Source organism: Carettochelys insculpta, chromosome 5, assembly GCF_033958435.1.
Source record: "Carettochelys insculpta isolate YL-2023 chromosome 5, ASM3395843v1, whole genome shotgun sequence".
NCBI classification, from domain to species: Eukaryota; Metazoa; Chordata; order Testudines; family Carettochelyidae; genus Carettochelys; species Carettochelys insculpta.
The window spans coordinates 117,147,780-117,161,508 of record NC_134141.1 but is presented as its reverse complement, the minus strand read 5'-3'; the positions used below and the strand labels follow the sequence as shown (position 1 = coordinate 117,161,508).

Here is a 13,729-nt window from a genome sequence, read left to right as displayed (position 1 = left end):
TATTCTCACCTTCTCATCGAGTGTTGGGAATGGACCACATCCACCCTGAGCAAAATTGGTCCTGCTTGCACTGGTTCTCCCTATAGTAAAGTAATACTCCCATCATTGCTGGAGTGTATATATCCCTGCCAAACTGACGTGTCTGTTTAATGCAGCTGGTGAAAAGTGTAGCAGCCCATGAAAGCTTATGCACTAATAAATGTGTCAGTCTCTAAGGTGCTACAGGACCGCTTCTTGTTTTTTTCACTTGAAAGATGCCCCATGGAATATGGATGAGTGCATGGACTTGAGCTGCCAGCCCTTACTCACCTGAGTAATCCTCTTGTAAATCAGGGTTGTAAAACTAAAGCCTGTAATAGCTTTATTAATTGAACAGTTTCAAAATGCTTTGTAAACATCCATCAGTCAATCCTCACAGCATTCTTCGTAATTAAATATTGCTTCATTTTACAGGTGGGGAAACTGAGGCATGGAGCAGCTAAGTTACTTGCCAATGGAGGAAACAGTGTATCAGTGTCAGGGCCAGGGAACAAGTCCAGGATTCCATACTCCCGAACATCTATTATATCCATCAGAAACTGCCTTCCCTGGTTGTGTTGCTATGACACTTGCTTTGTACCAAAACACAGGGCAGGGAAAGGAATAGAGTAAAATCGGACACTTCCCAGTTAGGACATCCTTTGATTCCACAGGAAAACTAATCCTTAGCCCTGTCACTCCATGGCAACTGCAGGTGCTTAGTTTCTGGGCTAGCTACACTCAGAACGTGTAGCAAAACCAGCCTGGGTAGCTGCAAAGCAGCCTTAGAGGTCATCAGCATAGCTGGCAATGCTGTAATTGAAGTACAAATTGACCTTAAATTGACCTTGACCTTGATTGCTGCTGGGACAATTTCATTCATTTGTTGTTTGTTCCCCTGCTGTCTTATTGCTGTGCCCCTCCCTACCCCCTGAGAATCCAAAGCATGATTCTAGGGGTTGCTAAAACATCTTGCCCTCCTGAGGCTGGGAAATATCGTTTTTCCCATTTCAGAGCTGGAAAAATAGAGGCCCAGCAAAATTGGTCAGCTCTCTGCAACCTAGATTCACATAGGTGTGTGACTGTAAAGCTGGCTTCTCCTTTCAGGTTCCCCAACTGGATGAGCTGAGCCTGCCTGTGCAGAGTGGCTAGTAACTGGTTAAAGCCCAGCTGTAAATTATTCCCTCCAGGGATCTAGGAGGAGGCAGGGGAAGAGCTGATTTGGGGAGTGGGGACTTCTAAGGCACCATACACATAGGGGCCAACACCGTTTGATGCTTCACCCCTTGCTCAGGGCCATGCCATTTTCTCTTGGGGACAGAGTTGAGAAGCAACCCCTGGTTTCCTGTCTCCCACACGAGGCTGTCATCACGGAGCCCCACATCTGCAAAAATACATAGTTGCCTGGCTCCCATTTTAGGGACCTGAGTCCAAATTTAGGCATTACTGAGCACCTTAAAACCCCCACTAAGCTGCTGCCAAATTCCAGGGGCACTTGAATCCCTTCACACTTTAATTGCTGCTGTAAAAGCTCCCATGTTGTGTAAGTGCCTGTCGCTTGCCAGGGACATAATGCCTCTTTCCTTACACGTCAGGGTAGCTGTGCCCTGCTTGGGCTCACAGGGTTCAGGCTGGCGGCTGTAGAGTTGCTGTGTAGCTATTTGGGTTTGGGATGGAGACTGGGACATTCCTCATTTGTGAGCCCCCAGAACTTGGTCTCCAGCCCAACCTGAATGTAAACACCACAGTGTTACAACTCCACAGTCCAAGCCCCACAAGCCGGATTCCGCTGACATGAGCCAGCCACAGGGGTTTTATTGCACCCTTAGAGCCCCATCGGATTCCTCAAAGTAGGTGGAGATAGGCACATCCATCTTGCCTACAGGCTCACTCTAGTAGGTGTTCTTGCCACAGACCTAGGTCCAGGCAAAACAGTGGAAGGAGGAGTTGCTCTAGGCCTTAGCCTACTGGTTCGGGGCTTAGCCTGGGGAGAAGGAGACCCCGCTTCAATTCCTCTCTGATGTGTTGAGATAAAGGGATTTGAAGATGCATCTCTTGCCTCTCAGGGGACTGCTATTGCTACTCACTGGGAGTTATTTTAATGTGAGCTGCCGCTCTGCTGCAGGCAAATAATGACGTGTTGGGTTAGAACATGACTCTCTGGTTAGGGCTTTCCCCAAGGTATCGTTAATACGGGTATTAAATAAGCCTTTGCTGTGGCACATGGACCCTCCAGCTGTCTGACGGGTATCTGCTTCAGGTGTTTAAGTAGCGTGCCCATGAGCTGACTGGTGTTGTGAGGTAACCTTCTGCCTATTTTGGCTTTCAGATGAAATAAAAGGGGAGGTCCCAGCACCACCCCCACCAGTCCCAAGTGGCCTGGTGCTTCCAGTCCAACTGGAAGTAAGAAAATCTGGTCTGGTGTGATTTTTCCCCCAGCCTCTCTTTCTGATTGTCTGCCGCAGTTTATGACAGGGGCCCCTGTTACTCTAGCATCTGAGCACCTCAAGGAGCATATTCCTCCCAGTGCCCCAGTGAGACAGGGAACTGCTGCTGTCCCCCTTTTGGAGACTGGAATGGAGGTACAGAGAGACTAAGGCCCAGCTCCTCAAAGGTCCTTAGACCTGCCTGGCTCAGCGGTGCAATACCTATCCCTAACTTGTCTGCTGCCCTGAGACATCCCACGTACGGTGCCTGGGGAGAAGTAAGCACTTAAGGAAGGGATGCTGAGAACATGCCAGCTGAGCGCCGAGCTACCTACGCTAACCAGCAGGGTGCATCTGAGGTGATTAACGAAGTGCATCTGGCAGGCAGGCCAGAGATAGGCAACTCTGGCTGCTCAGGGTCCTCACTGTCCAGGAATTAGGGACTGAAGTCAGGCCAGTCACTTACATAGCCCATGCCCTAGCAGGCGAAGCTTCCTGTTTCTTGTGCCCATGCTTGATGTCTCTTATGCTCTCCCTGTATTTCCCTGTTCCCCCAGCTGCTGTGCTTCTCCTCACCGATAGGTGGCCTCCGTCTATGCAGGGGATTAGGCTGATGTAGCTCTGGTTCTCAGGGGTAGGAGTTTCACACCCTGACACCATCGCTACATTTACCGAACTTTTAAGTGCAGAGCAGGCCACAGTGGGCCGCAAGCTGGGGTGTCACTCTAGCTTGTAGTAGCGTGTCCACACTAACAGTACCTCTATGCTTACTGAAAGATCAATGTGCTGCGGATCCATCTTCTGGGTTTGATTAGTGTGCCTAGTGGAGCTGCACTAAATTGAACAGTCAGGGTGTTGCCGTCAACCCAGTACTCACAGTCACAAAGAGTAGGGGAATCAATGGGAGAGTTTCTCCTGTCAATCTCCTGCTGTGGGAACAGCAGCAAAAATCGATTTAGGCTGCATCAGTTCTCGCAGCTTAAGTTAACATCTCTTAAATCGATCTTTTTTCCCCCAGTGTAGACCTGACTTAAGTGACCACCCAAATCTTGCTGTTTTGAAACTAAGCACTTAGTGTGTTTAGATCAGTGTTTCTTAAACCTTTTGGGGCCATGAAACACCAAACTGTCTCTTTTTGTTATGCAGAATACCTATGAAAATTTTCTTTAAAAAAATTGTCAGACCAAAAAAAAAAAAAAAGCCAAACAAAACCAAGACCAAAACAAACAGCAACATAGATGGCAAAAACAAAATGAAGTAATTTAATCAGGTATCATAGCAATGCAGAAGTAACATTGTATCGAGTTTTAATAATAGAAAATATATGCAATCAGTGTATGTTTCCAAATGCTTACAGAACACCAGTATTCAGCAGAAGAAACACTGGTTTTGACAGCCCTGTGGGCTACTGCTATAACCATTGAAATAACCTTCCTTTCTGCCGAGTATCTGGATAAGCAAAACAAAGCAGCAGAAATGTAGCGCTTTAAAGACTGACAAAACGGGATACGCAGTTAGACTTGGCTGTTTTTTTGAGCCATTTCTACAAATCTTTGCGTTTTGCCCCTTCTGTGTCAGCCTGAGGAAAATTGCTACATTGGTTTCCATGCAGTCACACAACTGTAACTCTGCGCAGGATGCTGTCTGCCATGTGATGTTAGAAAGGGGTAGTTAGAAATCATTGAGGGCTTTGTGACGAGCATGGAGTCTGTGCACAATGAGTGTGGGAGACCGAATGTGATCAGTCCCAAAGGGAAAGCCAGGAAATGAAGGGGAAAGTCAAACCTTCATGCAAAGATAATTTTATGCAGGCCTAGCCCTGGAGATTTTTGAGCCTGGTGGTGCTAAGCTTTTATCAGCTGTGTGGGACCTGGTGTCTCTGGCTGAGCTGTGATATGTTATCTCTGTGGATAGTGGATAGCAGCAGTGTATTGTTTTCAGTAGGTTCCCTCTCTGGGCTGCTGATCCGATATCCCTTTGAGGTACTAGTTAAATATAGTCTGATGGGAAAGTTAGGGGTAAGAGGCAACTGAACATTGAGAGAGACAGAAAGCACACATAAATTGTTAATAGTCTGGACCCTCTGCTCACAGCTCAGAGGCATCCAGGAAGTACTAGGAGTGCTTGGTTAGGGAAGCACGTAAAGAAACTGGGCTCATAGAGAGGTGGCCCTGGTGGCTTTCGGACCCACCCAGCTGGTACAGAAAGGAGGGGCGCATGCTGTTTTCACAGATTTGCTTCAGGTCAAATGCCACAGCAGCACTTCATCCCTCCGCGATCCAAGTGTGGGTGTTACTGTTTTCCCAGTTCATCTGGAGAATGGAGACTGAGGACCAGGGCCAAAGGCCATTGACGTCAGTGGGAGTCATTCAGTTGACTTCCATGGGCTTTGGAGCAGGCCCTAAGAAAGCAGCTTGTAATGCAGAGCCCAGTCCTGTAGGCTGAGAGCTGGCCAGTTTCTCCCAGTAAATTCCCTGCTTACTTCTCAGATCAAAAATGGAAAAATTAAAGTCTTTTATCATTGCTCCATTCAGGGGCTCAGATCTCCCATTCACATAGGCTGTGTCTACACTTGCATTCCTCTTTCAAAAGAGGTACACAAATGAGGTAAATCAAAAATGCAAATGAGGTACAAATTTGCATATCTGACAACTCATTTGCGTATTCTTATTTAGAAATAGCTTCTTCTGAAAGAAGAAAACCAGTGTATACACTGCACTTTCGAAAGTAAACCCCATCTTTGAAAGAATGCTTCTTCCCTTTTTTATGGCTATTTTGAAATAAGACTATGCAAACGAGTTGTCAGATATGCACATTTATGCCTCGTTTGCATTTTTGATTTACCTCATTTGCATACCTCTTTCGAAAGAGGACTGCAAGTGTAGACACAGCCATAGAGCTAAAAACTTGGTGCCCTCTGTGACTTGACCCATGGAGTATCTGATTCTCCATCTCCCTGGCTAAATCCTAGACCTGCATTTCCTTTTGGCAAATTCCTGCTGCAGGCAGGTTATGCAGAGCCTGGCACATGAAGGCTGCAGTTAGTGGCTTTGGAATGTAACGTGCACATTTCCAGCATAATTGTCTTTGCAGTACAAATGTCCAACAAGCTCAAGGACTGCTCTGAAATGTGAAAAATGGCATTCCTGCTGCCATTACAGGAAGCACAAATATGGAGCCAGAGTGGTGTCTCTAGCCAGATCTTTAGTTATGGATTTCTCTCTGCGGTGCAAAATATTACTGTCTAAACAAAGGGATGCTGAAATAAATGGATCAGGTTCTCATCTGATGCAGAATCTCATGAGCCATGATTCTTTGGTCAAATGCAAATCTGGGCTGACACTGAAAGGTGGGCTGAGAAAAAAGAATAGAAAAAATATTACTTCAGTAAATAGCGTGGAGCCTGGTCTTGTGCTCTTTACTCTGAGACCTCTTCCATTAAGCTCAGTAAAGAAATGTAACGGCCGGGTTAGATCTGATCTAAGCTGCACTGGGGCAAATCCAGGAGAATTCCATTCCATTCACAAGTGTAACCCCTTTTCTCTCTTCCCTCAGTTACTGGGGAGCAGGCAGCACTCAGTTGTGTGCCTGTGCGCCTGTGCGCCTGATGGGTTTAATATTACAAGAGATCCTGAGTGCCTTTGTGCTGATGTTGGAGAGTTGGGAATCCCCTTTCCACCTCTGATTTCTAAAGCTCTGTAAAATGAGGGTGCCTTCACCTGGGACTGTACACGCTTACTGGTGTGCCTCTGGAAACCTCCGGGAAACTTTTATTCCCATCTTAGTCTGGGTTAAACTCCCAACTATCGCCCCTTTTCATCTCGAGAGATGGTGGTTAGCAGCAGCGGTGAGGATCTATGGGAGCGTTTGAGGCTGCTGCTTCTCTCACGGTTTACCAATCCAATATTGGATTTGCACGGTCAACTACAATAACCGCATGTCAATCTATTCCCGTGTTCTTGATTCTGAGAGCTTTTCCTTCTAACATGATTTGCACGGCTTGTGCATATACTATCAAAGGATGATGTGCCCTGTTATAGCAGTTGTTGCCAGGTGTTTCAGTCTGATGATGTACAGTCCCAGGATTTTGGATTGATGTTGAATTTCTTCATGGTGTTTTTGCATGTATCCTTGAATCTTAGCTGTGGTCTCCCTCTTGTTCTCAACCCACATGACAATTCACCAAAGAGGATTTCTTTGGGAAGACATTCGTCACCCATTCTTCTCACATGACCAAGCCAACATAATCTTCTGCTGTTGTAGATCACTGTGAGACTGGGTATGCCAGATCTTGACAAGACATCTGTATTTGAAACTTTATCGTGCCAGGTGAAATTAATAATTCTGCAGAGGCAGCAAAGATGGAAGCTGTTCAGTTTTTTTCTCCTGGTTTGAGTGGTGGTCCATGCCTCAGAACCATATAGTAGGATACTCAATACACATGCCTTGTAGATTAGTATCTTTGTTTTCACTCTCAGCTTAGGATGCACCTTTCATAAGTATGCCAAAAACAGTAGCTGCCTTCCCAATTCTGATGTTCAGTTCTTCGTCCATGGATAAGTTTGTGGTGACAGTAGATCCAAGGTAACAGAATTGTTGAAAACATCTAATGGACTGTTATCCAGAATGACATTGGGTCTCTGAGGTATATCTTGAGTGAATGCAACAGTTTTCTTCATGCATATCTCAAGGAAAAACAACTTGCAGGCTCTGGACAGAGAATCCATCAATGACTATAGAGTGTCTTCATTATGAGCTATGACAGCTGCATCATCTGAGAAGAATTGGAGGGGTAGCCGTGTTAGTCTGGATCTGTAGCAGCAACGAAGGGTCCTGTGGCACCTTATAGACTAACAGAAAAGTTTAGAGCATGAGCTTTCGTGAGTTAACTCACTTCTTCAGATGCATCTGAAGAAGTGAGTTAACTCACGAAAGCTCATGCTCTAAACTTTTCTGTTAGTCTATAAGGTGCCACAGGACCCTTCGTTGCTGCATCTGAGAAGAGGAGTTCCCTAATGAGGACTTTCTTGACCTTAGTTTTGACCTTGAGTCTTGCCAGCCTGTAGAGAGAGCCATCTATTCTTGTGTGGAGAAACACACCTCTGTGTGAGTTTTGAAATGCGCAGCTTAGTAGAACTGAGAAGAATATGCCGCAGAGGGTAGGAGCAAGAACACACCCTTGTTTGATTCTGCTGTTCATTGCAAACTGTTCCGATGTAGAGCCATCATATTGCACTCTTGCTTTCATGTTTTCATGAAAGGATGCTATGAGCTTGAGTAGGGTCATTGGGCAGCCAACCTTCGTTAATACTCTGTATAGTCCTGATCTACTAACTGTGTCAAACGCTTTTGTTAAGTCCACAAATGTGATGTATAATGGCTTTCCTTGTTCTCTGCAGTTGTTGAAGAGAGAAAATCATGTTCATTGTTGATCTGCCAGCTCTGAAGCCACACTGTGTTTCTGGATAGACTCGATCTGCGAGTTTTTGCAGGCGTTTGAGAATGACATGGGCAGATGCTTTTCCTGTGATGCTCAATAACAAGATGTTAGTGCAGTCACCCTTGTCACCTTTGTTTTTATAGAGAGTGATGGTGTTTGTATACTTCATGTTATGTGAGGCATCTCCTGCTCTCCAACATTTTAGGAGTAAATCATAGAGTAGGCAGAAGAGTACAACCTTGTTTGCCTTCAGGACTTCAGCTGGGATTCTGTCATTTCCTGGCGATTTTCCATTTTGAATATTAGAACATAGATTGGCCCAATAGTTGTTTGCACATCTCCTGGATTCTTTCTGAAGTAGAGATCTTGCAAGTTGAAATTAATCTCTTGTGCTTTGAGATGGGTTCTTTATGTTTTTCTTTGGGAAGAGGCCTAAGAATGTCATGGTTTGAGCAGTGGCCTACTAAACCCGGGGTTGAGAGCTCAGTCCTTGAGTAGGACATTCAGGGATCTGGGGCAGATAGATTAAAAAAAGATATGGTTGTTGGTCCTGCCAAATAGGGCAAGGGACTGGACTCAATGACCTCCTGAGGACCCTTCCAGTTCTATGAGATGTATATCTCCATATATTTTCATCAATCCAGTCTTTGTTGGAGAATTTACATGCTCCAAAGGCAGATTTGGCACAATTGTGTATTGCATCTCTCACCATGAACCATGTTTCATCAATGGTTTGTTGGTCTGGTTTGTTTTCCATTTTGCTAGTGAGATCATCTGTGAAGACAAAGCATTTCAGTGCATATAGAGTTTCTTTGGGACGATTTTCACTCTGCTGATGGTCAAGGAGTGATCAGTCTGTGCTGTGGTACATGCGTGTAAATTTGACAGCATTGAGATGTTTCCTGCGTACCAGTACAAGGTGAAGTTGATGATGGTGACTGGATCTGGGGTGGCGCCATGAAACCATATGACACTCTTTCAAGTTAAATCAAGTATTAGTGATGCAGAGCTGATACTGAGACCTGAATTTGAGAAGCCTTTGACTGTTTTCATTTGTTTTCCCAATACTGTGATGACCGATGCAGCTGGGCCAGGACTGTTGGTCACGTCCAACTCTTGCATTGAGGTCGCCAAGGAGACCAAATTAGAATTAACACACTCCTTGACTTAACAATTTAAGGAAACAGGGTTATAGATTAAACATGCATAAAATCAATTAACAATGTACACAGAAATAAATGAAATTTATGTAACTAGCATGTGCATGGCCGCCAGTTCTCCCACCCCAGAGTATACACTCTTTAATTATCAAAGCTCCAGTTACTGGCTTGCGTTGGCACGCAGCTGATGTTCCACTGGATCACAGACAGTGTGGTGGGGGCTGTGTGTGTCAGTCCAGGCAAAGCAACAAGCTGACCAGGCCCCCAGACCTGGAGCTGGCCTCTGCAGCACTTTAAAAGACAGAGATCAAGTTCCTTCTGTGCAGGGTCTCTCATTAGCAGGCTGTAGCTCCCCAAAGCAGTTCCTAGATGGGAGAAAACACCACACCTGCCTTGGAGTAGTCTGTTTGATCAGTCTTAACTCTCCAACAACAGGGAGACCACCATCTTCTTCCTCCAGCCTAGCCCAAAAGTGCCACTTTCCTTCCCTCTTCTTCCCAAAGCCTCATGGGAGATGTAGCCTCTACAGCCAGATTGTGGCACACAGGATCTTCTCAGTAACATATAGAGGCTCCTGTATACAGAGGGGCCTGCCTGAACGCTGTCTGTCTCCAGATAATGTGCTGGGTAGGCAATAGATTAACTGAAGCTGTCAAAGGAGCGTGTTGTCCAGCAAGAATCATTCTTGTGTTTTCAAGAGACAGGGGAGTGTCTGTTTATGTAAGTGCCCTTTGAGAACCAATCCTATTTTGGGCACAAATGGGGCATGGATGGCTGGTGGTAGAGTGTATGAGGCTAATGACTTGCAGTAAGATGGGATCTTAAGCCGCTGGTGAATGGTGCATTCAGTGGGGATCCTTTTTGGAGATGTGCCGTCCCAGAGGGAGTTCGTGGTGGAATGCTGGGCCTCAAGAAGCAGAATTTCTCCCAGAGCTTCTGGCACACTGTGAGGTAGTACACCCCAAGAGAGGGTGCCATATACAACACCATCAACTCTGGCCCTGCCTTCATCCCTCTCTGTACCCCAAGGAGGACAGAAGGAGAAATCATTTCACTTTAATGATGGCAGGGAGTGTATAGCCTGGGGAGTGCCAGTGTGTGTGGGGGGGGCTAATCTGGGGGATCAGTGTGCCACCCCTACACATCCACAGACTCAGTGTGGCACATAGTAATATTTGTCTTGAGGTCAGAGAAAAATTACAGTGGAGAGTTGTAAAGAATTGTAGTGAGGAGTTGCACCCTTCATTCATCACAGCCCCTTTTGTTAAATGAATGCCAATTCATTACCTGGGCCTTAATTATGGCTCTGCCAGTAGCTTTCTGTATATCCGAGGGCAAGTCACTTAACTTCCATATGCCCCATATAGCCTATCTATAAAGTGAATCCAGTATGGCCAACTTGAGTAAGTCAAGCCCTAAAAACAGAACTTTTTTTAGATTTCTCAAGACTTTCTTTAAAATAAGGATAAATGTGTAGTTTGCGTTATTTGCTATTTGGGTGTCGAGTCTTTTGGGTGTATTTGATTCACAGTCTGAGGGCTTTAAGCTGAGATTTTCCTGAAATAACTTGACGCCAGCAGCATGGCCTTACCCAAGAACAGTAGTGTAGCTGATGGGAAAATTTGGGGAAACAGTTTTTACTCATGTCTCATTGAGGAGGTATGGAGTTCTGTTTCCTACTTCTTCTTAATACCACTGTGCCAATGAAGGAAAGCATGAAATCTCATGTTTTGCAGGGGCAGCTGTGTTAGTCTTTTTCAGTAGGAACAATGAGGCACCATGGGACTCCACACAATACGTGAGTTTTTTGATAAAACCCTAAGACTGTGTCTACACTAGCAAGTTCTTTCAGAAAATCAGCCCTTTTTCAAAAGAACACACAGAACGTCCACACACAAAATGCACTCATTCACTCCAAACCCGAAAGAACACAGCTCTTCTTCTGGAAGCTCTCTTCCACTCGCAGATCAGGTAGAGCACCTCCTTTCAAAATCAGAGGGGTCGCCAAGTTAGTCTGTATCTTTAAAAACAACAAGAAGTCCTTCGGCACCTTATAGACTAACAGATATTTTGGAGCATAAGCTTTTGTGCGCAAAGACCCGCTTCGTCAGTGGGGGGTGGGTTCCAGAGGAGGGTTTAAAGGAGGAGTCTCAGTCTGGGGGAGGGCCAGATTTGACAAGGTCAGTTCAGTCACGGAGGATGTGGCCCATTATCAGCAGTTAATGTGGAGTTGTGAGCATCCTCCGTGACTGAACAGACATTGTTAACTCTGGCCCTCCCCTTGACTGAGACTCCCTCTTTAAAATCTCCTCTGGAACACCCCCACTCTTGCATCTGACGAAGTGGGTCTTTGCCCACGAAAGCTTATGCTGCAAAATATCTGTTAGTCTATAAGGTGCCACAGGACTTCTTGTTGGTTTTAGGAAGAAAGCACGTGTAGTCACCCCAGGGGCCCTTTTTTTGAAAGAGCAGTCCTCGTACTGGGTTTTTTTGATCCTTGGCCCATTCTTTCAAAAGAGCGAGGGCTGTGTGGATGCTGTCTATGAAAGAGCGAATTGATTTTTTGATCCGCTTTTTTGCGTGTGGACATGCTCTTCCAAAAGAAGTTTGTTCAGAAGAGATCTTCTGGAAGAACTTCTCTCGAAAGATTGCTGTAGTGCAGACGCAGACGTGGAGATGGCAACAAGAATAATACCACCGACCTATAAAGGGGTGTTGTGAAGCAGATTAATGTTTGATAAAAAGCTCCACAGAAGTGTACATGATTATTTTTTGTCTCTGATACTTACATGGTCCCCCCCGTGTATTCGTGTCTGAGCATCTCACCATATTTAATCCACTTACGCTCATGAAATCACTGTGAGGTAGGACTGTTATCCTCATTTTACAGGTTGGCACTAAGACAAAGAGAACCTAGGGCCTTGTCTCACAGAACTTTAACATGACACAATCCAGGAGTGAATCCTCAGTACTATAGTTTGCCGTGCCGTGCTGTCCTACGTAGCACAGGATGCTAACAGTGCTGGAGTGAACTCTGATTCTATTCCCATTTGGCAACAGTGAGTGTGCTATAGATTTACACTCCATCGTGCTCGGCCCTAACATCCTGGGCTCTAAGGACAGGTCTACACTAGATCTTAAAGCCGATTGTAGGTATGAAATTCTAGCTATGGCAATTGCATAGCTGGAATCGACTTATCTACGATTGACTTACCTGACCAGCCTCACAGAGGGAGGTCACGGGAGAAACTCTCCCATCAACCTTCCATTACCCCTCGCGAGATGGAGAGGTACAGGGGTCAACTGTCAACCCCTGATTGTTTGATTTTGCACATTCCCATGAGGCACGCGAAATTCAACCATGGAAGATGGACCTGACCAGGTCAGCCTACCCTTAGTGACTTGCTCAAGGTGACACAGGACACCTGTGGTACAGAAGGGAGTTGAACTCTGGTGTCCTTTGGCCCATTGCTAGCACTAGCTGTGCTCTTCATGAGAGAGAGGAACATGGGCCTGTAGCAGATGGCACCTGGTTTACTGTTAGTTTAGGCAGTATCTCACAGATGTTACTGAAAGGCCTCCCAAGACAAAACAAGCAAGCTGGATTTCATTGGGTATAAGGTTTCAGTTGGGCCTAACAGAGAGAGCCTCAGGCTTAGAGGATAAGAGATTTGAGGCTTTCAGCTTTCATCTGTACTGGAAGGCTTATCCTAACAAACCTTTGAGGTCTATGACAAAGACTGACACACACTAAAACTTGTTTGGATGATGACATTGTTGTCTTTTAATTTCCTACATAGGGCTGTTTTTTCAGTGAGTGTGTAATATGCCAGCCAACAGGGCCGTCCTGAGGGATGCGGGTCCTGGGGCAACCGCACTCCCCTCCGTCATCCAGGCACAGGGCACCAGGCAGCCTTCCATGCCACATGCCCTGGCCCCCTCCCCGGCCAGCCTGGCTGGGGATTACCTGGGACAGAGGGCAGGCAGCAGAGGGCAGCAGCGGTTGCTGGGGGTCACCTTCTTCCCCCCAGCCCCTCCCTCACTCACCATGTGTCACTCCACTGCTACCTCCCAGCCGGCTGCGCCCTGCTTCTCCGTGGCGGCTAGAAGTGGAGGCCTCTGAGCTGCCTGAGGACAGGCATGGCTCAGTGGGTCAGGAGGCAGTGGTGGAGCACAGCCAGCCGCCGCTCACCCTTCAAGGTGAGTGTGGCATGGAGAGGGAGAGGCAACCCCCTGTGGTTGCTGCTGCCTCAGATTGCCCCCACAGCTGTGCCCTGCCCCAAGTAATCCTCCTGTCCATAGCATGGCTGGGACAGCCATCATGGAGCCCCCAAAAGTGCAGGGCCTGGGGCAGCCGTCCCACCTCATCCTATGGCTGGGATGGCTCTGCCAGCCAAGGGGGCAGCTGTTATGAATGTGGAAGTTCTACCGAAATGGAATATTTATGTGCTGGATCAGCCCAATAGCCTGGATTGTCCAGGATCTTATCTCAGACAGCAGCCAATGCCAGGTGCTGCAGAAAAAGGTGTAAAACTCCCACCCAGGACAATGATGGCATTGGGGGGCAGACGCCATTTCTTCCTAACTCCTGGGAGTGTGTGGCAGGCTGGCGTGTGAAAGCAGGAGTGTTTGTGTGCTGTAAAGATGTCCTGTCCAGTTTCATGCCGTTACCCAGCTTCTGCACG

The 13,729-nt window shown here is 46.5% G+C and overlaps 1 protein-coding gene across 1 annotated transcript in view; it reads left to right on the top strand.

The window, feature by feature from the left end:
- The window catches only part of ARK2C (arkadia (RNF111) C-terminal like ring finger ubiquitin ligase 2C), a 119,311-nt gene that overhangs the window by 81,530 nt on the left and 24,052 nt on the right, over positions 1-13,729 (top strand). The window lies entirely within an intron of this gene.